The following is a 917-nucleotide window of genomic DNA, read 5'->3' on the forward strand; positions in this document are numbered from 1 at the left end:
TGTGGTTAAGAAGAAACACGTAGGTATGATTCACCGAATAGGAAAAAAAAAAGACAATTAGTCCTAAAAAAAAATAATCAAATAAGGGGAAAACAACACGACGTTGAAAAAGTGCAGACACACATAAACACATGCAGACATATACATTATGGTAACACTTACAGATAGGGGCGCCACATGGTGGTATATTGACACATTGAATTACTATTTAATATTAACATTCATCCGGAGTATACACAAAAGTAATAGAGACAGTCAAAATAACAATAAGAACAATAATAATGATGGTAATATAACTGAACATACGCAAAACCCTCCTTTGCCGTGCGCCTCCCACGACACATCTGCCCACGACTCCAGATGAAACAACAGTGAAAGAAGAAAAAGGAGGAGGATGGAAAAAAGAAAATAAAAATAATAATAACCGCGATGAGGGCCTTAATCAATCACTTTCTCAGGCGCCACATGACAACTGTACTTGCTTCATTTCTCTACTCCTTCTTTTCTTTTCTCTTTTTTTTTTTGTGTGTGCCTTGTGCATACGATGTGATGCTTACATGAAGAAAGGAAATGAAAGTGAAAAGAAAGAAATGAAAAGAGAGAAAGAGAGAAGGGGAAAGTAAAAAATATGATCAGCAAGTCCATATGATCCCAAGGAGGAGTGTAACAAAACAACAACAGCAGCAGCAACAAAACAACAACAAAACATGAAGTAAAGAGGGAAACCAAACGAAAACAGTTGCGTTCTCGAGCCCCTGGTTGGAACAATGACACAGCCACGAAAACACGTTACTGGTTTCAATTTCCAGTGACGGGGAGGAAATACTGAAGGGAGGGTTAAGTGGCAGTGGAATGGTGAAGACAAGAGATCATAAATGTTTCCGCATATTTATGAATATATATATATATATATATAT

This window comes from Trypanosoma equiperdum (genome assembly GCF_001457755.1).
Source record: "Trypanosoma equiperdum strain OVI genome assembly, contig: ctg_1470, whole genome shotgun sequence".
Classification (NCBI taxonomy): Eukaryota; Euglenozoa; class Kinetoplastea; order Trypanosomatida; family Trypanosomatidae; genus Trypanosoma; species Trypanosoma equiperdum.